The sequence below is a fragment of the Zalophus californianus genome, chromosome 4 (assembly GCF_009762305.2).
Source record: "Zalophus californianus isolate mZalCal1 chromosome 4, mZalCal1.pri.v2, whole genome shotgun sequence".
NCBI classification, from domain to species: Eukaryota; Metazoa; Chordata; class Mammalia; order Carnivora; family Otariidae; genus Zalophus; species Zalophus californianus.
In genome coordinates, this window is record NC_045598.1 from 5,304,620 (window position 1) to 5,326,843 (window position 22,224).

At 55.8% G+C, this 22,224-nt stretch overlaps 1 protein-coding gene across 11 annotated transcripts in view; it reads left to right on the forward strand.

Moving 5' to 3' along the window:
* CAMTA1 (calmodulin binding transcription activator 1) overlaps window positions 1–22,224 on the forward strand; it is an 869,134-nt gene that overhangs the window by 708,213 nt on the left and 138,697 nt on the right. The gene's annotated exons all lie outside the window — the stretch shown is intronic.

Below are 22,224 nucleotides of genomic sequence, written 5' to 3' on the forward strand. Positions count from 1 at the left end.
GGGAGAGCTTCCTTGCCCCCGCTTCTGGCTGTGATTTTGGATGAGATAGAACCTTCCTTGACAGGACTCCCACATTCTCCTGTGGGTCATTTGCACTGTGGTATGAATTCGGGCCCTTTTGGAGAGAGCTTGGAGAGCTTAGTACTTAGGGAACAGGGAGGTGGAGAGAGGAAGCAGGGGGGAGTGTGGGGGGAGCAGCGGGGGGGGGTGTTCCTGTGGGCACGTTCTTGCCAGTCCGCACATGTGCCCAGGGCTAGCCCAGGATGTCAGCAGTCAGCAGGGCGGGAGTTTGGCTGCACATGACCTCAGCCAGGGACGTAGACACTGTTCTGCTATTAGTTTTTAATTAAGATTTGTTTAGTGCTATTAAACTTTGTTCTGAGAGTAGAAGTGGGGAGGCACCTTGATGATCAGTTCACCTGGTCTGTGCTTTGAGCCTGGCGCTGCCCTGCTCCCCAAGGCCAAAGTACTGATGGGCTCTGCCGGGTCAGCACAGCCCCCCCCCCCCCTCCTCAGGCCCAGTCATTGGTGGGCTTGATGGGCCCTGCCTCCGTTTTCCACCACCCCCAGCCCTGGAGAGAAAATCAATGCTGTCGGCATCCACAGAGTGCAGGGAGCCCGGGGGTCCCAGGGGAGGATTCAAACCAGCTCCCCCACGAACTGGGTGGGTCAGGTCAGGGGGCCCCTTTACCTCTCTGACCCCCCAGTTCTCTCAACTGCAAGACAGGCGCCATCTTTGTGGTCTCACTAGTGGTGTGCCTTAGTCACCACCACAGAATCCCATACTGGGGGGCTTCTGCCACAGGTACATACTTCTTACGGCTCTGGATGGGGGACACAAACATGCAGTCCATGGCCTGTGGTAAGAATTCAGTGGGGGGAAGACGGGCAGTGTCCCTCCCAGAGCCAGGCCTGGGAGTGCCCAGCAGCCCCCTGCCTGTCCTCACCCCTCCACCATCTCCAAAGGGAAGGGAGTTTGCTAAAGAAGACAGAAGGGAAAGAGAAAATCAAAGGCCATGGGGGGGGGGGGGGGCAAGGGCTCAGTCTGAATAGAAACCAAGTCTGCGCTCCAGCCATTATGCAGATGCCTCCCACCCGGCCCCAGCTTCCGGAGAACAAGGCAGCTGGTGTCTGAACTCATCACTGCCTGACTCCCGGCCCATGTTCTGTGAGGAAGCAATGTCTTAATTTTAAGGTGTATTCATGTTTTTGGTTCTAAGGTTCTCCCCCTGGACCAGGCCTCAAATCCCAGCAGCGACAAGCCTAATGGAGTAACGTGCAGGAATGGGGGTTAGCGCCCTGCAGGGGGATGGAAACAGAGCAGGAAGATGGGCCAGGTGCCCCGCTGAACCCTCAGAGTTCGGGGTCCCGCTCTCCCCATCACCAGTGCCCTTGCAGCAGTGGACTCGCAAGGTCCTCCATGAGAGCAAGTGATTATTCCCATTTTAGGGTCAGGGAAACTGAGGCTTTTGAAAGTGAACTGTCTCGTCAGCTGACACCTACCTGGGGGTTCTGCCTTTGCTCCAGGGCCATGGCAGCTCCCCTTGCCATCCTGCATGGGCTTTGTGGGGTTTCCAAGAGGGGGGCCTTTGGCCGCCAACTGCCATAACAAAGTACCGCAGACTGGGGGGCTTAGAACAATGGAAACGCCTTGTCGCCCAGTTCAGGAGGCCAGAGGTCTGAAGCCAAGTTGTTGGCAGGTTGGTTCCTTCTGGAGGTTCTGAGAGAGAACCCTTCCCAGGCCCCCTCCATCTTCTGGTGGCTCCCACAATCCCTGGCATATCACGGCACCTCTGATCTCTGCCTCCGTCTTCAAAAGGCCTTCCCCCTGCCTGTCTCTCCTCTTCTTCTAAGGACACCGGCCACTAGATCTAGGACCCACCCGAATCGAGTATGACTGCACCTTAACTAATTCCTTCTGCAAAGACCCTACTTCCAAATAAGGTCCCATTCTAAGGTGCCGGGTAGACGTGAACTTTGTGGGGATGCTGTTCAACCCCCATACCAGCTAAGTAACAACATCTGTGTCGTTGTCGGTGAGGGCCCCAGGGAAGAGGAAAGCGGAAGAAAATCGGCTTGGAGGGGGGGCCCTGCACCTACCGGGCAGGTGCTGCCCAAAGGACAGGAATCTGGATTGTGTCCAGTGTCTTCAGTGGATGAGCCGCTGGTGTGGTCTCCACACCTTCCACCACCTGGGAGCCCACCCAGGCCGGGGGCCAGGTCTGACCACTGCCAGGACCCAGGGGGGCCCCAGGGCACCCATGCAGTTGCCCACCAAAAACAGGAGGGTGGTTATTGAGGTCATGACGGGAGAGGACGCAATACCGCACGCTGAGCTCCGAGCCTCAGGCTGGGGCCGCGAGCTGGTCCCATAAGCCCGTGAAACAGGCCTTCAAAGCAGACATTTCCCGGAGTTATTAATTATTGGGGAACCCAGTGCAGTGTCTGAACGGAACAGCGGCCCCTCCTCCCAGGCTTCAGGCACCTGGTGGGTAAGCTGTAGTGTTGGGGACACTCGAGCCTCATTTGCACGGCCCTGGATGCGCAGGGGACGCTCCCCAGCCAGCTGAGTGGAAAAATAAATCACCTGAGGGGCCGACTCAAGCCAGTCATTTTGCCAATGAAGCTCTGATAACTCGCGCTGGACACGGCCCCCAATCGATATGCCTCTATTTTTAACTCTGGGATCAGCAGGGTCATTTTCCAGAGAGGGAGGGCTGTTTACTCAGCTCCCTTTCCGTGCGGATGAGGCTCCCTGGCCAGCCCTGGCCCTCACCCCAAGCTGCCCCCTACCTCGCCCTGTCCATCTTCCTGGGAAAAGGTCATCAATTTCAAGGCTCAGCAGAGAGAGGCCGAGGGGTGAGGCTGGCAGAGATGGGGCACGAGTTCCAGGTTCCCCCAACTTTGTCAGGTCCAGCCAACTTGGTGTCCAGCTGCCAGCATCATTTAGCAGACTCCAGACCCCCAGCTCTGGGCTTACTCCTGTGTTTGGGGGCTCCCGGGAAGGACCTAAGTGTAGACCCAACCCTTAGGAGGGACTCCAATGGCACTCACGTGTCGCTCTCTGGGCTGCTGCTTCATGCCCATCCCCTGCCTCTCCGTGCACACTGTCTCCATCCATCCAATTCTGTGCCTCTGGGGTCTCATCTGTGAAATGGGTTCATATTACTGCCTCAGAGGCCAGGGAGGGGCACATGAAAGAACTCACATGGAGGGTTTGGCTCTCTGTCTCTGGCCAATGGTAGGTGCTCAATGAATGTCAGCTGATACCTTTTGAGTATTCTTTGCTAAAAGCCCAAGGTGGGATTCAAGCCCGATTCAGTTGCTGGGCTGTGCCTCTGTCTGCACATCACTCCTCTATCCCTCGAGGCCCCAGTCAGCCTCTCAGGATGGGTGCCTCCTTATTTTTAGTGCATCAGAATCACACCCACCAACAGACATGTAGGGAGGTGGGTTGGGCCTCATCCCAGGGGCCTGGGCTCCTTACAGAGCTAAGTCTCTCTCCTCGTTCGAAGCAGGATCCTATTTACAGAACATAGATCTAGAGTTAGCAGATGGCCTGTGGTATTCAGAGCACTGGGCCAGGAGGAGGGAAAAGCGAGATCTAAGTCTATCTCTGCCTCAAATGGCCATGTTATCTTGGGCCAGTCACTTCCCCTCCCCAGGCCTCAGTTTCCACCCCAGCAAAACTATGGTAAATAAGGTTTTAATAACATTTGTCAAGAGAAAGTCTGAGTTCTGGCTCGGACAGAAAGAGTGCTGTGATCTATTAGCAATGTCTGGTGCAGGTATAGGCAGGGGAGATGAGGCGTACTTATCATGCACTTGTCATGACCATTCTCCATGATTGCTGAGGGCCCCTCCAGTTCCTGCCTCCCTGGATGCTTCAGGGAGGGAGTTGGCAGAGGAGGGTGATCAAGGCAGTGAAGCCAGCAGAGAGGCCTGACTGCGGGGAGGCTCCGCACTGGGGTACAGGCAATATGAAGCACCTTAAGATGCAGAATGGGAGAGCACTCAAGAGCAGGCACTGCATTTTAAACGAGCAGCACTAGGGAGCCAGCGACAATCCCTGAACAGGGGCATGACAGCGTGAAAGTCATATTTTAGAGAGGTTAATGTAGCCGGGGTGTGCAGGGTCCACCTAAGCAGGGAGACAGGAGGATAGCGGATTATCACTTGCAAATATTGGGCAGGTGCTGACAAGGGTCTGACTCAGAGCTCTGAAGGCAGAGAGGGGAGCAGAACATAGGGCAGGAAGAACACAGCAGTCCCGGGACTGATCAACATGAAGGGGCAACAACACCAGCATCGTGTGTCCCCCGCTGGGAGATTAGAGGCCTGGTGGAGGTGGTCCTCAGAGCCCTGTCACCTCTGGCTGTCTAGGACCATGGCCCCCCCAGGTGCTCTGGAAGCGTGTGCAGAGCATGGCGCCCAGAGGCTCAGAAGTCCCCCCTGGTGGTGTTTATTATTTATTTTAGGATTATCGAGCTTTGAGGAGAAGCCCCAGCTTCCTGGTGCTCTTACTTCACCAGCCTGCCTTGCCCAGAGGGACTCGGGGAAGCAGGGCCAAGGCTTCAAGGCCTCTTGTCACCAACACAGGCCAGCGCGCCCCCTAATGGCTGGCTGTGACAATACAGGGGCTTCATCCAGGGGCCATTCTATCAGCCCTCTTCTTTTTCCCCTTTTTTAAGAATTTAAATTCAATTGTTTAACATACAGTGTATTATTAGTTTCAGAAGTAGAGTTCAGTGATTCATCAGTTGCATAGAAAACCCAGTGCTCATTCCGTCACGTGCCCTCCGTAATGCTCATCACCCAGTTACCCCATCTCCCCACCCAGCTCCCCTCCAGCAACCCTGTTTGTTTCCTATGTTTAAGAGTCTCTTAGGGTTTGTCTCCCTCTCTGATTTTGTCTTATTTTATTTCATCTTCCTTTCCCCCATGGTCCTGTTTTGCTTCTTGAAATCCACATACGAGTGAAATCATATGATTAATTGTTTTTCTCTGATTGACTTATTTTGCTTAGCTTAATACCCTCTGGTTCCATCCATGTCACTGCAAATGGTAAAATTTCATATTTTTGATGGCTAAGTAATATTCCATTGTATATATATATATACCACATCCTCTTTATGCACTCATCTGTTGAAGGGCATCTGGGCTCTTTCCATTGTTTGGCTATTGTGGACGTTGCGGCTATAAACATTAGGGTGCAGGTGCCCCTTCGGATCACTATGTTTGTATCTTTCAGGTAAATACCTAGTAGTGCAATTGCTGGGTCGTAGGGTAGCACTCTTTTTAACTTTTTGAGGAACCTCAAATCAGCCCTCTTAGAGGGATGCCTGAGTCCAGACACAAGCTCGGTTTTGTTTGGAATATGAGATGCATTGCTTTTTAGCATCAGATTTCCTTCCTAACTGGAAATGCTTCTGGTGGTATAAAAATGGATTGATATTCTTTACACCCACACTGGCCTGCATTTCTTTAAAATGCTCTCATGGGGCCTTGGTTTAAAGCAAAGGTCAGCAAACTTCTTAAAGGGTGAGTCAATCACTCTTTTCTGCCTCATGGTCTCTATCACAACCACTCGCTCTACTTTGTAGCAGGAAAGCTGCCGTAAACAATACAAGTATGAATGAATGGGTGTGGCTGTGTTCTAATAAAACTTTATTTACAAAAACAGATGGCAGGCTGGATTTGGCCGAGGGGCTATATATAGCGTGCCATTCCCTGATCTAGAGCCTCATTTCCAAAACTGTACTGCAAGGTCACTCATATTTGCTGTCCCATAAAAACCGGGTTCCGTGATCAGGTGGCTTTGGGGAAACACTGGATAAAACAAAGTTTTTTGGGTTTTCCCAAAAATATGTTAACATCACATTGAGAACCCCCAAGTGGGGTCAGAGATGCTCCCACACTCGTCTGACCATGGAACCCTTGTTTCCAGAAGGACCTGGTCACTTTGTTTCTCCTACCCAGCTAACAGCTGGGTAGCTGTTAGCATCTCTCTTGACAGTTTAGGAAGGATGGATACAGGAGTGGAGGGGGTCACACCCAGATGCTGCCCAGCTCCTCAAGGGATGAGGGGATGTGGCCTGAGGCAGAGCTCAGAGCACAACAGCCCCATGACCCCCCCCCCCCCCGCCCCGCTCCCTCTTTCACAAAGAGAAAACTAAGGCCCTGGGTCCTCCAAGGAGCCAGGAGCACCAAGAACTGAGCCGAGCCGAGTGTGCCTGCCTCCGCACGTCCCCAGACCCAGGCTCTGCCCTGGACCTGTCTCAGGAAGGCTCCTCGCCCTGCAACCTGGCAACCTGGGGTCCCACAGCCGTTGCTGGAGAAAGGCCAGGCCACATGCCCTCAGCCATCACTGACAAGGTGCCCAGCACCGAAGTTGCTCCCGTTTCCATGGCAACAGACGGCCACGTCCCCACAGAATGGGGCCCCCGTGGTAGGGGCTCTCCCACCACCCTCTGGGGTGCAACCAGCAGGTTTAGCCCAAGCTTCTGCCTTCAGTGAGCACAGAGCCTCGGGCCGATGAAGGGAGTGGCAGGGAAGAGGGCTGTCTCCTGCCATCGAGGGAGAGGGCACTTGCCAAGGGGCAACCGGGCCTATTCTGGGAGCACCTGGGCTGGCCCAGGACCGGGATGGGGCAGCTGGCCCTGATCTTCGGACCCTCAGGCCAGTGTATGGCTGCTACCCCGGCCTGGCCTGGAGAAACCCTAACAGCTTCCCGAGAGAACGCTGACCCAGGCCATCACAACACAACAGTCCCCAGGCCGTGGCATCGATGGGGCCCTGGGCTTCATGGCGTGTGCTGGCCTAGCCTCATGACAGCCCTGGAAGAGGTGCAATTATTTCCCGCCAGTGTATACAGGAGAGCCAGGGTGGAGAGTCAGGAATTCCCCAAGCTTCCCGAACTCGGAGGCAGCAGAGCCAAGATCTCGGTTCAGGTTGGTTTTACTCCAGAGTCCATTTTCTTAAATTTCTGGACAGAGCTCTGGAAAAATATGGCCCTCTCTGTCATCACTGCTTTGGTGCAGTTCTTGGGGCCTGAGACATGGCTCCTGAGCCATGGCATTTTCTGAGAGAGGCGGTGACACCAGGAACTCTCCACCGCTTAGTTAAACCCGCCTGTGTCCAGCCAGCTCACCGGCCGATTTCTGAGCCAGGCACGGGCTGGGGGCTGGGGCTTCCTGGGCCAGAAGAGGCTGGACTTGTCCTCAGGGGGCTCGACGTCCAAGAGAGGAGACAGGGGTGTGAATTCAGGCAGCAGGAGGAGTTTCTGGCAGAAGGATGTCTGTTCAGACCAGATGGGGGCTTCCTGAGTAGTGCCAATGTGGAGGTGACATTTGGGCTTTGGGAGCTTTAGAGGGGGCAGGCAGAAAAGAGGGAAGCGCCTTCCAGACAGGGAGCCTTGTGGCAGCAGGGGAGTCTGGGGAAGGGAGGGGTGGCAAGGCAGGAAAGGGACTGACGGGGGCTGGCCTCCAAGCTTGGGGGACCGGGGTGAGGTCACATGGGACACACATGGGATGTCTCTGGCAGCAGACATCGCGGGGGCCACAGAAACACATAGGTCTCTTCCCATGGGCCTAGTGGCGGACAGACGCCCACACATGGAGCAGCCACTGACAAGTGTGGACGTCGCGTGTGGGTCACACAGGCTGGCCGGTGTGGTAAGAGACGCCTTTGGGACTCACGGGGGCTCCCGTGGGACCACAGAAGGCCCAGGGTGCGGGCAACATGTGGGGAGCAGACAGTGTGCCCAGAAGTCGGAGTGAGGAGAGGACAGGTCCCGGGGGAGGAGGGGGTGGGAAGGAGGTGGCGAGTCCGGAGGGCCGGGCCGAGGGAGTTGGACGTTTTCTCTTGACCCTGCTTTTGGCTGCATTCATCCTGGACTCAAAGCCTCCAAAGTGCCTTCCGTCGTCCGTACACAGCGCACTGATGCTGCACCAGGACGGGACGGGGGACCAGCTCCCACCAGCTTTCGGACAGTCTTGTCAGGGATGGCTGATATCACTTATTCTCGGTGACGCTGAAGGCTATCATGCCTACAGGTCAAAGGCCCCCAGCACCTGGGCCTGAGGATGGGCTCTGGGCCAAGCATTGTACAAAACCCCTCCCATGCTTCGTCTCCCTCAATGAGGCTGTTGGTTGGAGGCAAATTTGGGATTCGGCTCTTTGCCTCCCCAACCAAGAGCTGCCCCAACCCTGTGCCCCTTGCAAGACTTATACACAGAGGCGCTAAAATGCCAAGTTTTGACCACGTGACCTTGGAAAGCCACATAACCTTGCCAGGCCTCAGTTTCCTCATCCATAAAATGGGTCTAATAATAGCTACCTTAAAAGGTTATTGAGGAAAAGGGATGATGTGCAGTGCTTATAAAATGCAGTGATACAGAGTGTAGTTCTCGAAGCCTCAGTGCCCAGGGTACTGGGGAGCCATGGGAGGTGTGGGAGCAGAAGTCGGGGGCCTGATGGAGACAGTTTCCCGTGTTTCCATATGCAGGACTGAGGGCGAAGGCACCCTGGCTGGGCAGGGCAAGGCTGGGCTGGCGTTTCTAGGTCCAGGGAAGGCAGGCACCCCCTTTTTTCTACAGAGCATCAGGCAGCCCAGAAAGGTCACAGGGGCTCATCTCTGTCGCTGGTGCCAGCGGTGCCAGTGGGGACCCAGCCCTGCCCTGCCTGCCTGTCCCAGGGGGCTCCCTGCTCTACCCCGCTGGCTGCTATGAGGCAAGCGGATGGGTTTGAAGGCGTGTCTCCTGGAAACAGCCTCCTTCCTTGGCTCCAACTGGCAGGGGCGGCCCGTGTAAGTTTGGTTGTCATTCTAATAGGGCTCAAACCCCAGCAACTTCTGCAGCATTTATGGCCGCCTCCAAGAGCCTGCAGTAATGTTCTTTGAATTGCTAAGCAACAGCAAACCCTTCTCTCACATGGAGAAAATTGAAACATTGATTTATCTATTTGTTTTGCAACTAGCACTAGCGGCTTCATTACTCTGTTCCCCGGGGGACACCCTCCCACACGCTCCACTTGAAAATTAACTCTTTTTACCCAGGAAGGGGCAGCAATGGGTTTCTAATTTGGAGACAGTACGGAAACAATGGCTGGGCCAGGCGCCAGAAAGCAGGAGGCAAGGCCGACCCCAGGCCTGTGCCTGGGAGCGCCACAGAAAGGGCCATTCACCCTCTGCCAGGCCACGGGCCAGCCCCTCCCGGAGGGGACAGGCGGAGAGCCGCTGAGGGCCCGAGGCACGAGCCCCCCCCCCCGCCGGCCAGGCTCCCTCTCTGGACCTCTGCCTCTGTCGTGGCTCCGGCACTGCACGTCTGTCGGCATCCTCTGGCTGGTTCGGTCTGGAATGGAAGGAGAGCTGCTTCCAGAGTTCAAACAACTCGGGTCTGATGCCCAGTTCTGTACTGGGAGTGTGGAGCAGCTCTGTTAAGCCGTGCCTCAGTTTCCTCATCTGCCACAAGAGGACAGACACCCTCCCCGTGAGCTCCTTGCATGGTTGCTGGGAGCTAAGCCAAGCCTCAGAGCCCATGACGGGGGTTTGGCAGGTAGAGCACTGGAGCCCTGGAGCAGGCTTCCTGTCAGTTTTACACTCTGGTTCCGGTGAACTTTCTGGCGCTGCTTTCCCGTAGAGGGCCGAAGACCACATTTGTTGCTTCTGGAACTCTCTGCAATGGGAGGAGCTGGCTCTGATCCCCCAAAGTAGGAGGCTGCCTCTGGGTAGAGCAGAGACCTTTGCTAGGAACCGGCCACTCCCATAAAGGGTAGCCCTTGAGGCAGCCGCTCAGCACAGGAAGGAGCAGGCCCCTGTCCACCCTGTCTTTCTGGTAATACGGTGCTTTCACTGGCTTCCTGAGTTCTTCATTTCCCCTCTCCCTGCAACCCCTCAGGACCTCATCAGCCTTCTGCCCGGCACCCTTGAGTGGTCATGAGTGAGCCTCTGTGATTATCTCCAGCACAAAGATCTGCTCAGGCTCTGAATCCTTTGGGGTTGAATTCAGCTTCGAGTGGCAGAAAACACAGGCTAACAGAGGTTCAAATGCCAAAAGTTCATCTCTCTCTCTGTAAACAGAGTCAGTCAAGGCCTCGTACAGTAGCCACGATTTCCAAGCAACCCAGGCTCCTTCTATCTTGTTGCTCTGCCATCTACTCCAGAGGCTTCTGGTCCAAAATGGCTGCTCTAACTCCAGCCATCGTGTCTGCATCCCAGCCACCAGGAAGAACACTTCCTGGAACTTGCACACACCCCTTTCACTTACACCCCCTTGGCCAGAGCTTGGTCACATGGTCATGCCTAGCTGCAAAAGGAAGCTGGGAAATGTCATTTTAATCCAGGAGACTGTGCACCCAGGCCTTGAGCTCACACCCTCTGGAAACTTCTAGTGGAAATCAGCTAAGAAGGAGTCTGAAGGCGAGACTTAAGAATCTAAGGATCAGGCATGTCCTTGGTAGAGAATGCCAGGGCTTTTTCTTTAGCAGGAAGCCTGGTCTCGTCTAAAGTGGATCCCAACCTCACCTGCCCATGGCCCTGGGGGAACAGGGGATCACTTCCATATTGTGAGGGAATGTGGGGGCTAAGCAGAAACCCCAGATAAAAGGTGAACTCCATTGGATAGTGAAAGGAGGCTGTTAATAAAATGCAGAGACTAAAACTAGGACCCTCCTGGGAAAACCAAGAATATTGGTGGCCCTGTGTGGATGTGAAATGAGGGAGCCTGAGAATTCCAGAAACATGGTTGTGAGCATGGAGCATTGGTCTTGTGCCCCAGGAGGAGATGAGCTCCCCACCCCTGGGAGTAAGTAAGCAGAGGCTGAACTATCACTGGACAGAGATGTGGGTGGGACCCAGTAACCTTTCCCACCTGAACACTCTTTATCAGGGCAAAAGCCAGAGACCAATCTTACTAAGGACCCCTATCCCTGACCCTCCCTCCTTCCTCAACCTATCCATGATCCACTGGTGATCCAGAGGCCCTGGCTCTTCACAAGTCACCAAGGCGTGGTCCACAAGGTCTTTCCATGGCCCAAACCTGTTCCAGGTGCACAAAAAGAAAACGGGGGGGGGCATCTCAAGACGTGGGCAAGGGTCGTTGTCCCCACTCTAGGGATCAATGGCTTGAGGTCAGCAATGTCCAGAGTTCTTAGTGGCCGTGGGGTCAGGCAAAGGAACTGGGCAACTGCCCGGGGCCCCACACACCCTGAGGGGTACTGTTGCATCCCTGGCGATGAGCCAAGGTGGAGAGCAGGTTGTCCGCTGTGCTCTGCTCAGGGCAGGGGGGTTGCACATCTGCAGGGCACTCTGATAAACCCATGGGATGAGGACCCCAGGTGCCTGCTGGAGAAACCATAGAATCCTTTTTTTCTTCATGCAACAATTATTTATTAAGTGCCAGCTCTGCCACAGACACCTCTCTCTCTAGGTGCTGGGGATACTTCAGAGAACAGAACAAATACAATTTCTGCCCCCATGGAATTTATGTTCCGTGCAAGGAAACAAACAGAGAGGGGTCCACAGTCCCTCACCTGAAATCCCTAAGGCCAGATTCACTCCAGCCAGCAGTCCTCACCTAGGGGCACTCTGGGAATGTCTAGAGAGATTTCCGTTTGTCACAGCTGGGGGGACGGCTAGTGGCATCTAGTGGGTAGAGGCCAGAGATGCTGCTCAGAATCCTTCAGTGCACAGGACAGCCCTGCATAGCAAAGAATTATCAAGCTCCCAATGCCAGCAGTGCTGAGCCTTACAAACCTGGTTTTGGCATTCAGACTTTGCATTTTAGAAACGTAATACAGTGCATAGACCATATATTATGTAACGTCCCCAGCGGGGTGTGGAGTAACACCCCATAATCAAAAGCATTAATATTTCTGCAGCAAAATGTATGAATATTCACACTAAGAGGGATGAACCAAGACTATAAATAGCCTCACGTCAGTTCAGATCACGTTTTGCCACCAAATGAGTTATGAACAAGCTTTTGGTTTTCAGAGCTTTATGGATTTTGGAATTGGATTGTGGGCCTGTAATATAATTTCAGATAGTGATAAATGCTGTAACAAAAACAAAGGAGAGCAAGGGAAGGAGTAATGCAGGGCTTTAGCTAGAGCAGCTGAGAAGGGGACTCTGCGGAGGTGACATTTGAGCACAGACCTGAGCAGAGTAAGGAAATGGGCCATGAGTAGGTCTGGGAAAAGCTCTCGCAGCAGAGAGGAGGTGTATAGAGGCTCTGAGGTAGTGCGGAGCTTGGACGGTCTGAGAAACAGCCAGGAGGCCAGTGCGCCCCCAGTGGATGAGCAAGGAGAAGACAAGTGGGCAGCGAGGCTTCAGAGGTGACCATGGAGCAGGTGGGCTCAGCCTGTATCCTTAGAAGGACTTGGGGTTTTGCTGTAAGTGAGGAGGGGAGCCCGGGAGACCAGGAACATGGGGCTGTGCAGGCGGTAGAGGGGAGAATGGGCTGCAGGAGGGTGGAAGCCGGCCTCAAGGGACAAACAGGGCGTGACCAGGACCCAGCAAGCCCCGGTTCGTGCGTCCTGAGCGGGGAGCACACCGGGAGGGAAGCAGAGGGGTACTTGGAACCTCAGACAGGCCAGCAGACAGCTCATCGGTCCTGAACCCACAGAGAGCTTCCTGCCTCCCGGCCTTTGCTCAGATCAGCCCCCAGCAAGCCCACCTTCGAACCTCCCCTCTCAGCCACTCTCAAGCCATGTGTTGGATCTGGGGGAGTAAACGTGTCTGATGCCCCAGCTGGACTCTGCTGCCTGGAGGGCCAGCCTGAGCCTTCGATCTCTGTGTCTGCAGGACTCCAGGCATGGAGTTCCTCGGGAGAGCTCACAGGGGCAGGGACAGGGTTCACACCTGATATCCCTAAGACATTTGGAACAGGCAGGGGCTTCAGAGCAGTCCCAGGGAAGGCAGTGAGGACCGGGGGGAAGGAGCCAGAATGAGGGCAGGAGACGTCTGCAAGAGCAGAGGGAAGTTCTGAAAGAGTCTCCTGTTCGCAGCTGGGCCCTCTTCTGCCAGAGGCCTGTTTCATGTCCATGCCTCAGACACCTGGGCCCCCACCAGCACGGACAGAGCCTTCCCATAGCCGCATCTCAGGGCCACGTCATGGGTGTCAGCTACCTTAGAGCAGGTGGTGACTACGGACACACTCTGAAGATAAACCCCCTGAAATTAGGGAAATGTCCTTGGTTCAAACCCAAGTCCTCCCCTTTATCAAAGAAGGAGCTTTTCCACACTCTCCTGGGCCTGAGAGGAGCCCCTGCTGGCCCGAGTGCCCCGGGGCCCTGTGTAGCCTCCAGGCTACAATTCTAAACCCCAGAGCCGTGGTGAAACCACCTGGGAACTTGCAGACAATATCAGCGCCATGGTTTGTCCACCGGCTGATTACTTGAGAACCCAGGACAGGCCCAGGCACAGACTAAGTATTTCTTAAAGCCCCAGGTGGATCCGATAGCAGCCAGGACTGCACACCCCTGCCCCAAGGCCCAGCCCCAGCTGGCCCGTCACCATTACCTGCTGGTCCCGAAGCCTGCCTCCCGTGTCAGCGTTCTGCCCTGGGCTCATCAGGCAGAAGCCCCTGAAAGGGGGTAAAGGCACTGGGCACTGGGCACTGCCTCCTGGGCACTGCCTCCTTGGGGGGTGTCCCATGCAACCTCCCATCCCCGAAGTGGAGGGTATCTCAGCCCCCCCAGCATTACAGAGAAGGCAGCACGGGCTCTGAGGGGCTCCACGCTGGAGCTAGCAGGTGGCTGAGCCAGGAATCCGTATTCTGACACCTGGGCGGCCTGCTAGGTGGAGAAGTACCACAGCATGTGGGCTGGAGCTCCCCGCCATCCTGTTGTTGGGGGAGGGGGCTGCATCACTCAAGAGGGGCTTGTTGACCCAGGGTGGCCCAGATATCTCAGGTAGGGACCTGTGATGTCCCTGAAACCCCCCCTTATAGCCCACTTTGTATGCTACCTACACACCCAGCTCCCTGAAGACCCCCACACACCCACCACCACCCAGGAGTAGAGGGGGATAAATGCCAGGAACTGTTCTCGTCCCCAGGCCACTCTGTCTGCACACCTCCCCCTTTCTGCACCCCACACCCAGATCTGGGTGAGAAGGAAGAGGCCCCTCTAGCAGGAGCGGGGGAGAGGAGCCTGAGGGGTGGGCGGCTCAGAGCCTACAGCCTGCTGGGCTGAACCTGTCGAGTGCCTAGCCTGACTCCTGCAGGCAACCCCACTGTGCCCGGTAGAGGCTCTGGGTGTGCCCTGGTCAGGAGGATACCCCCGCCAGGTCCCCCTTCTGGAAAGGGTGAGCCTCTCCTCCCTGGAATGCTCAGCACCAAGCCATCTAAATCCAATTACTCCAAGAGCAGGGTGCGCGTCTGCAGGGGACTTTGCTGAACACCCTCCACTCTAACCGCCTGTGATTTCAGAGCTGAATATTTTTCAGAGTTATTTAAGAGGTTCTTCTCTTTTTTCCCATTTTGATGATATGTTTCTAAATTATACATTAAACTTATCAGGGTGAGTAATACCTCACAGCTTCCCCGTGTCAGGCCTAATGTTACTTACTCGTCTGCCGCTTCGTGTTTACATGGTTGAGGGGGAAATGCTCCTTTCGGATCCATTTATCTTCACATTAAGTGTTTAGAGATGAGAACCTCAGACAGGTTCCAGACACCTGGCTCCCCAGGCACTCGGTTTCCACGGGAACCTCTCCCGCCTCACCGTGCACAGACCAGGGTCCTGTTGCCAGGCTGGCTGGGACCAGGAGGCGCCCCCTCCCCAGGGGAGGGTCCCGGGGGGGCAGAGAAGCCCCCAGAGGGAGCAGAGATGGGAGTCAGGCTCAGAGAGTTTTCCTGGAAGGGCAGTGCCACCAGGGAGCACAAGAGGCACCACCCCGCAAGCCTCCTCCCTTGTCCCAGAGACCTGCGGCTTCTGGGGGAACAGACCCTTGGACCTCCGTCCATGCCCGTCTCTCGAGCTCATTCATTCCTTCATGCACGCACACATGCGCTCAAGTAGTTGTGGCAGCCTCCACGGTGCCGGGGTAGGCGCTGGGCTCCTGGATGCTGCCCGGGCTGTTAAGAGAGCCCCTTGAGGCTGGGATCCAAAAGAAGGGTGCAGCCTCAGCCCATTCAGGATCTGCTGGCAAGAAGCCTTCTTGTCATCCCAGCCAAGGGAAACCCCATTCCTAGGACACCCCAAATCAGCCCACAGGCTGGGAGGGCGGCCCCCACCCCAGTCCTGCTACCCTCCCACACCCATAGCTGGTACCCATAGTCCTGCTGTGGGACTCAGGCTCTGCCAGGTTGGAGGAAGCTCTGCGGTCTGGAGCACGCTGCTCTCTGAAGGAAGGCCTGGGCTGAGGACTGGAGCAGAGAATGGCCCCCAAGGGCCAAGGACAGCTGAAGGCTTCCAGAGTTTGCATGCTTAAGCTACGCTGGTCGCTTTGCCTGGTCCTTCTATGTAACCCTCACCACCAGCTTCCCTACGGGGCATGCCCAAGATTGCCTAGCAGAGCAACGGGTGGGGCAGGGATTGGAACCCAGGCCCCGCGGACAGCAGGTTGTGGACTCTGCAACCACACACAGCAGGGACAGGGACTTCAGAGCACACCCCGGCCAAATGACCCTGCTGTGCCGGGGAACCTAGGGCCAGAAGGGGCCACTGCCCCCAGAGCCCGGCCAACAGCCTCCAGGCAGGAGATTCACCCAAAGGGAAGTGACCGGGGCCATTTATCATATCAATAAACTTGCTTAAGGTGCTCTCTGTCTTCCCATAATGAAATGGGGATGCGATCCCACCATGTTATTGGGCACCAGGGCAACTCCACATCAGATGCTTATTATTTTCCGCCACTATCAGGGAAGACTGATCATGCTTGGGGAAGTACAGCTTAAAATTGAAAACCAAGCAATTTACCTTCAATCGCTTCTCAGAATTTTGTGCAGCCAGAGACAGTTAAGGAGAAATAGACTCCCTTTCCATTTTAAGTGTTTTCCATTAACATTTGTTTCCTCCCTCAGATTGGGTTTGGTTGGGGGCGGGGGTGGGGGGGGGGGGGGGGGGGGGAGCGGGGGATCGGCTGTCTTGGCATTCATGCTCCTGTCGCCTTCGGGAGACTGCCTTCAGGCCCCTCTCTTTGAGGTCCCGTGGGGCTAAGGGTGTAGGGGTCACCTCCCTTCCCCTCGGCAAGGCTGTCTCCTGCCTTATTTCTGCCTGTCTGGGTCACTGGGTCAGTTGGTCAGCCAGGCGCTGTGCTCAGCATCGTGCCTGCAGAGTGAGGCTCTCAGGTGCAGTGGGGAGAGGGTGCCCACACAGGGGTGGGCCCTGCCCTCTTCCTGGGGGCTCCGCACCTCCCTCCCCACCAGGCCAGGCTCCCTGCGCTCCTCCCCACGTCCGTTCAGGCTTTCAGGGGCTGATGTTCTCAAGCCAGTCTCCTAGGACCTTTGTGTCTCTTTTCCATTAAGGAAGAGAGGTTGACTTGGGGATGCTTAGCCTGTGAGGAGGCAGAGTCCCTTGGTGCCAGCAGAGTCCAGGCTGGTGGCTTTGACAGTGGAGAGTTGTCTGTGACACGTTTGTGTGGTGTTTTGTGGGCCACGTGCAAGCCTCTGACTCCTGGCCGGCAATGGTTCTCCCCACCCAGCCCCCAAATCCTCCCCCAGCCCCCTCAGCCCCCCTCACCCCCCACCACCCCATCCTCCACCACCCCTACCCCTCCACCCCCCCAGTACCCCTCACCCCAGCCTCTGCCACCCAGCTCCTACTGGGTGAGTCTTGGAGGTGTGCTCAACATTCCAGAAAGAAATCCTTTACTCTGGGGGTATTGACAGTAGGGAGGCAGGGAAGGCCTTGGGACGGACCGCCAAAGCCCGAGCCTGCCTTCCTGTTTCTTCCAGGGATAAGAAGAGGGGCTTTTGCTGAGATGTAAATGATTTCCCACTTGTAAATTTAAGTTACCTCCCGAGGCCTCTCCATCGATGTGGTAAGATAAACTATTGCGATAGTCTCAAAGCCCAGCCGCCCTCCCGGCTGTGTGGGTTCAGGCCTGGCCCTGCCTTGTTTGATCAGCCTCCCCCGTGGCTGGCTGCGTAAGGCCGGGCTGTGTGCAGACGGGATCTGCCAGCCCTCTGCACACACCTCGGCTTGGCAGGGTCACGCCGAGCATGCTCTGGAAACAGGAACTTGCCCTGAGTTAGATGCTTGTCCTGGAGGTCTCCACCCCGAGCCCTGAGGTGCCTATTGGCCCATGCAGACCATCCTGGGGCTCCCTGCTCCCAAGGCTGTGAGCGAGAGGTGGTGGGGGAGTTCTCTGGAACACAAGCCACCATCACTGCCCTGAAAACTACAACACGTCTGGCAGGATTTGGGCACAGCCCAGCGTCATCCGGCCTTGCTGGAGGCTGGCGGGGACTGACTTGAGCTGCCCCCATAGGAGCAGTGAGCTAAGAGGAAGGAAAATTCAAGGCACACAGAGCAGCACATTCCATCCGGACAGAGCAGGGGCTTAGGCACAAGCAGAGGCCTCTTGGATGGATGCTGGGGCTCCCGCACACCCTCCTCCCCGCATATTACCAGACCAGTCTGGTTCTCGTTCCCGAGAATGAAGGGCAAGGGAGGCTGGGACCCCGCACATCCCTCTAGGCTGCCATCTCTGCCCACGAGACCATGATGTGGGGCAGTCTGGCCTAAACACTCACAGCTTGGAGCTGGTTCATTAGGGCTTCAGGAGGAGGTGTCCCCCCCCCACTAGCCACACTTGGGGTGGGCGGCTGGCTGACAGCCACCCGGCGTCCCCTGCCCCCTCCCCCTCAACCAGTCAGGGCTCATTTGGGAGAGGCCCTGGAGGAGTCCTGAAGCATGGCTCCTGCTTTCAACGTGATCAGCACCTTTGCACCGCCCCCCAAGGGCGAGGGAGCCCTGGGTGCCCGGTTCTGGCGGCATCAGGGAGGAGACCAGGAGACCGGAGCGTGCTTGTCTCTGTCCTGACCCCCGGGGCACAATGCAGTGTCCTCCCAAGAAGCAGTCTGGGAATCAAGGTCACTAGACACAGACTCTCCAAGCTTTTTACATAGTTCTCCTCTCACATTGGTTCCTGTTTCTCTTGTCATGCATGCTGTATGTATGGAAAAGTGCATGGAACCCATGGGCAGCTGGAGAAAGAATTATAAAGCATGCCTCCCAATGCAGGACGAGAAAAAGAACATTATTCACAAAGGCTGGTTCTCCAAGGCTTGCCCCTTCCCCCAATCATGGAAAGAGTAACCAGGAACTAGCCCTCCCCCCCCCAAAACTGCAGTGTTTCTGGGCACTTCTGGGGCCGCGCGGAAAGCCTTGTTCTCGGCGTGGCTTCTGTCCCCTGCCTGGTCTTTGAGAGAAAGGACTGCTCTGAAGATGACAGGATTCAAGAGAGATTAATTTGTTATTTTAGACTTTTAGAAAGTGCAGTTACACAGAAACGGAGTCCCTGGGTCGTAAGGAAGTTCAGATCAATTAAAACAATTACTTTGCTGCTAATGATTTCAGACCATTGTAATTTATTGGTAAGTAAATGACTTCAAAAGCGCATTCCTTTGGTGGCTGCACAGAGGGAATTTTAACAAGTTCTTGGATAAATTAAGTCTGGAATTTGTTAACAGACCATTATTGTAAAACATTGAAAGTAGGCCTTTCACACTGCTCCAAGGCCTTAAAGTTTCCAGAAACAATTAAAACTTCTAATCAGTTCTTCATTGTTTAAGCAAATCAAATGGCAAGAAAGGGCTCCTGATAACAGGTGGGAAACCCGGACCCTGCAGCGACATCCAAGGGGCTGGTAGCCGCTAGAGTCCCTTCAGTGACACCTGCTCTCAGCAAAAAACCCAAATTTCTACTCTGGTTAAAAGACAGCCTGCACATCTGGGTTTCCACCCGCCCCTCTGGTCCCATCTCCTGCTTCTCTGCCTCTAGTGGGCTCCAGGGGTAGCTGCAGCTATGGCCTCCTTAGTTTACCTCTCTCTTGCCTGTCTCCCTCCCCCTACCCCAGCCTGCACAGTCCCCGGGCTCCGCATCTGTGTTCACCAGCACCTTGCGCTGGGGCGGCCTGTTCCCAATGGGGATATGAGTGATCGCACTGTGACAGTTCCAAGCACACGACATGGGTTGTGTCCTGTTGGAATGAACCAGCATCCCAGAGGGCGTGCAGAACAGCAGCTCAAGGACACAGGGTTGCGTGCGAGGCCTGGCTGTCTTTCGAGCTGCCCACAGGTGCAGGACCAGGTGGTGGGTGTCCAGGCATTGCCACGCAGTTTGCCCTTGGGGCTTTGCATCCCGTCAGAAGCATGCAGGTCTGTGCCTCTTAGGTAGGGCCCAGGTCCCTGGACGCCATCTGGGATCTCCCGCAGCCTTTCCTTGGGAAATGAGGATTCTCCACCATTTCTTCCCAAACCCCAGACACCTCGGTCTCTTGTCAGTGGTAGCAGGGAGGGTGATAGCTGTCGCATTTGTGAAGTATCTGGGTGCGATGAGGCACCGCCCTCGTCAGGAAAAGGGGTATCGCCTTTACCTCAACAAGGCTGTGAGGCAGGGATCACTGTGCCGAGGGGCAGATGGACATTCAGAAGTTAAGGAACTCGGGCTCCTGATGCCTGCATTCTAAAATCCATTGTGCTGTGCCGGTCAAGTGTCTCGCCTGGTCCCTCCCAAGCCCCGGCGTCTTGGGCAAGCTTCCTTCATTGCCTCTAAAACAAGGCCACAACCACTCAGCCTCTTATTAGCCAGTTTGGGCCTCAGTTTCCCCATCTCTAAACTGGGGGAATTCACATCACTGGTTTCCCCTCGTTGTTTCAATTTGGTGATCAGGGTCCAGTCGGCAGCGAGTGCTACCAGTTTGGGACTGGGTGGGGAAGTCCTGAGCCTGGTCAGGAATTAGGACCTGGAGTGGGAGGCCAGAGACGGAGCCCAGAGACACCCCAACATTGACAGTTTGTGGGAGAGGGGGAGCAGAGGTGAGGGGAGAGAACTGTCCCGCGTGGTGCCATCAACTGAGAACAGAGTCTTTCCGGAAGGAGACCACGGGGGCCAAGGAGGGTCTGTAAACAAAGACACCCCTCCATGAGGCCCCAAATCATCACACCGGGCAAAAGGAGCACCTGTGCTTCAGATCAGATGTGATCAGTTTTTGGATGATTGGAGGCAAGTTGGCAAACCCTTCCAGAGCCAATGTAGACTACGTGTTAGTAATTTCCATCGTATTTTTGGCAGCTGCAGAGACTCCAAAGCAAGGCAGAGAACTTTCAATGGAGCACTGAAAAGCAGTTTTTAAAAATACCTTTTAGAAAGCTATTTAAATTCTCCTGTCTGCGGCAAAGTTAATGTATAAACTTAGCACTTTAATTTGGCTCTTCTTTAAACAAAGGAGGCGGGAAGCTGTCTCCTCCCCTGGTTCTCGCTCAGCATCTCGGAGCCTGAGGCTCCCCAGATGCGCCCTCCACCCTCCGCCACCCCACTCCACGGGGCAGGCAGGCTCAGCCTCCAACACAGTGCCCTGATCACCAAATCGAAACAACGAGGGGAAACCAGTGATGTGAATTCCCCCAGTTTAGAGATAGGGAAACTGAGGCCCAAACTGGCTAATAAGAAGCTGAGTGGGTGTGGCCTTGTTTTAGAAGCAATGAAGGAAGCTTGCCCAAGACGCCGGGGCTGGGAGGGACCAGGCGAGACCCTCAGGTGCCGTACACTGAAAGCTCGTGATCATCATCCTCTTGGAGCTTCCCCGCCCCCCCCCCACCCCAGGCAGCACAGGCCTCCCCAGGCCAGCGATGGGAGGGGATGCAGCCGGGTTTGGAGCCACTACAGGAGCCTGGCTACAGGGATTCTCACAGGGGTTCAAGCCTCCATCAGCCCCTGGGGTGCCTGTTAAGTGTGCAGTTTTCCCAAGTGAACTGGGGTGTAGGGGAGCAGATTCTTGGGGTGCTTCCAGGGTGATTCTGACACTCAGTAAGGTTTGAGATGCCCTGCCCCCCAAAATGTGCCATCACAAGTCCAGAGAATCCAGGGATGTTGATGCCATCCCCACTCCCTCCACAGCTGAGGAAACAGAGGCCCCTGCTCGGAGTTCCACAGCAGTCACCTGAACTCAGTGGCAGGGTCTTCTCACAGACACCCCCTCCCTGGCCCTGGCCAGCCTCCAGTCAGCCTTCCAGAGAGGCAAGCTGTCTGCCGCTAAAAGGTGTCATTTGCAGGGAAAAAGGGAAAATTGGTGAACCATGGCTGAAGGCCCAGACGCCCTTTGGCAGTGGTCTCCCTGGCTTCCTGGTCCCCAGCAACAATGGTTTAGCCTGAACTGTCCCCAGCACCTCCCTGTATCCTTGGAGATGGCTCGGAAGTCCCCGTGGGCCACTGCAGAAGCGACAAGACCCTGGGGCCTGCAGACAGGGTGAAGGAGACAGAGCTGGGGGGTTGGTGCGGGTGGGGCTGAGCTCCGGGGGCGGGGAAGCAGGAGGGCTCTCCTCCCTGGAGGCTGGTGGCCTGTGTCTGCCCCACACACTGCAGTCCAAGGTGGGCCCAGAGCAGCATGCTGCATCCCTGCCCCAGCATGGAGCGGCTGGCCTTCTCAGCCAGGCGGTGCGACCAGAGGCGGGTGTAAATGGAGGAGGCTTCAGACAGGGTGGTCCCTTGCCAGGTGCTAGCTGGATCTCTCGGGAGATACAGTGGGACTTAGAACAGACCTCACCAGGGCTTTAGGGTCCTCGGCCCAGAATTTGCCTCGCATTTCCCCAAGCCCCGTGCCCGCTCATACCCACACATCTGTCATGGCTGACCACACCCACCCACCTCCCATCTGTAAGACTCCTGTCCACCCCCAGCTCTGTGTCCTGGCCTGCCCTCCCCGGGGACCGTGCCTGGGGCCTGCTCCCACATGGCTGACAAGGGCCCGTTCTTCCGATGAGCCATGGGGCCCGGTTTCTCAGGGTCACATGCTCCCTGGCCAGGTAACTGCAACTTCTATTTTACTCCATGGTTGAATTGGCCATCACCTGCCAGGGACAGTCAGATCTGTCAAGTCCACGCCACTTGCTTTTATAGGTTCTCCTGGCTTTATTGCCTTTCTTGGAGCAGTGAGGGGCAGCGAGCTGCTGAAGAATCATTCAGGATGACATGGCTTTTTAGATTTCATTTCCCTGCTGCCCGCCCCCACCCATGTCTCTGTCGGTAGGAGAGAGCGACAAGGTGATGGCACTTAGA